This window comes from Pteropus vampyrus, unplaced genomic scaffold (assembly GCF_000151845.1).
Source record: "Pteropus vampyrus isolate Shadow unplaced genomic scaffold, Pvam_2.0 Scaffold302, whole genome shotgun sequence".
NCBI lineage: Eukaryota > Metazoa > Chordata > Mammalia > Chiroptera > Pteropodidae > Pteropus > Pteropus vampyrus.
The window spans coordinates 1,758,999-1,760,930 of record NW_011889083.1 but is presented as its reverse complement, the minus strand read 5'-3'; positions in this window follow the sequence as shown (position 1 = coordinate 1,760,930).

Here is a 1,932-nt window from a genome sequence, read left to right as displayed (position 1 = left end):
CATATATATATTGCACTGTGTGTTCACCACCCATTGTTAGATTTCTTTCTGTCACCACATATTTGATCCCTTTTACCCCATCTACCTCCCCCATCTCTGCCCCTATCTCTGGTAACCACTAGTCTATTGTCCATGTCCATGAGTCTCTGTCTTGTTTTGTTGCTTTTAGGTTTATATCCCACATATAAATGATATCATGTGGTTCTCAAATTTTTCTGACTTATTTTGCTTAGCATGATTATCTTGAGGTCCATCCATGTTGCTGGAAATGGCAGTATGTCATCTCTTCTTATGGCTGAGTAATATTCCACTGTATATATGTACCACAGCTTCTTTATCCAATCATCTGTCATAGGACATGGTTGCTTCCATATCCTGCCCACCGAGAATAATGCTGCTATAAACGTTGGTGTGAAAATATCTTTTCAGATATGGGTTTTCAAATCTTTGGGTAAACACCCAGTATAGAGATTGCTGGATCATATGTTAGATCAATTCTTAGTTTTTAGAGGAATCTCCATACTGTTTTCCATAGTGGCTGTACCATGCAGTCTGACCATCAGTGTATGAGGCTTTCTTTTTCTCCTCATCTTCTCCAACACTTGTTATTACTTGTCCTGCTGATAACAGCTTTTCTAATAGATGTCAGTGGTTCCTTATTGTGGTTTTGATTTGCAATTCCCTAATAGCTAGCGATATTGAGCATCTTTTCACGTTTGTTGCCCATTTGTATGTCTTCTTGGGAGAAATGTCTGTTCAGTTTCTCTGCCCATTTTTTAATTGGATCTTTCGTTTTTTTGCTGTTATTGAATTGTATAAGTTCTTTGTATATTTGGGATATTAGGCCCTTATTGAGGCATTGCTTGCAAATATCTTCTCCCATATGGATGGTTGGTTGTCTCTTTACCTTGTTCATGGTTCCTTTTGTTGTGCAGAAGATTTCTGGCTTGATGTATCCCCATTCATTTATTTTAGCTTTTACTTCCCTTGCCTTTGAGGTCAAATTCATAAAATCCTCTGTAAGTCCAAGGTCCATGAGTTTAGTTCCTATATTTTCTTCTATGCAATTTATTGTTTCAGGTCTTATATTCAGGTCCTTAATCCATTTTGAGTTAGTTTTGGTGTATGGTGATAGACAACAGCCTAGTTTCATTCTTTTGCAGGTGGCTTTCCAGTTTCCCCAACACCATTTATTGAAGAAGCTTTTCTTTTCCCACTGTATGTTTTTGGCTCTTTTGTCAAAATTATTTGCCCATATAAATATGGTTTTACTTCTGGACTCTCGATTCTGTTCCACTGGTCTATGTATCTATTTTCTTGCCAATACCATGCCGTTTTGATTACTGTCGCTTTGTGGTATAGTTTGAAGTCTGGCAGAGTGATTCTTCCAGCCTCGTTCTTTTTTCTCAGGGTGACTGGTGATTCGGGGTCTTTTGTGCTTCCACATGAACCTGAGGATTTTTTTATTCTATTTCTTTAAAAAAATGCCGACTGGATTTTGATGAGGATTGCATTGAATCTGTATAATGCTTTAGGTAATAAGGTCATTTTAACTATTGATTCTTCCAATCCAAGAACATGGAATATCTTTCCATTTCTTTGTATCTTCTTCAATTTCTTTTAATAGGGTTTTGTAGTTTTCATTATATAGGCCCTTCACATGTTTCGTTTAATTTATTTCTAGGTACTTTATTCTTTTTCTTGCAGTTGCAAAAGGAATTAGTTTTTTCACTTCTTTTTTCTGACACTTCATTTTTAAGAGTATAGGAACGCTATGGATTTTTGAACGTTGATTTTGTATCCAGAAACTTTACTGTATTTGCTTATTGTTTCTAGTAATGTTCTTGTGGAGTCTGTAAGGTTTTCTATATAGAGAATCATGTCATCCGCAAATAGTGACAGTTTGACTTCTTCATTTCTTATTTAGATGCT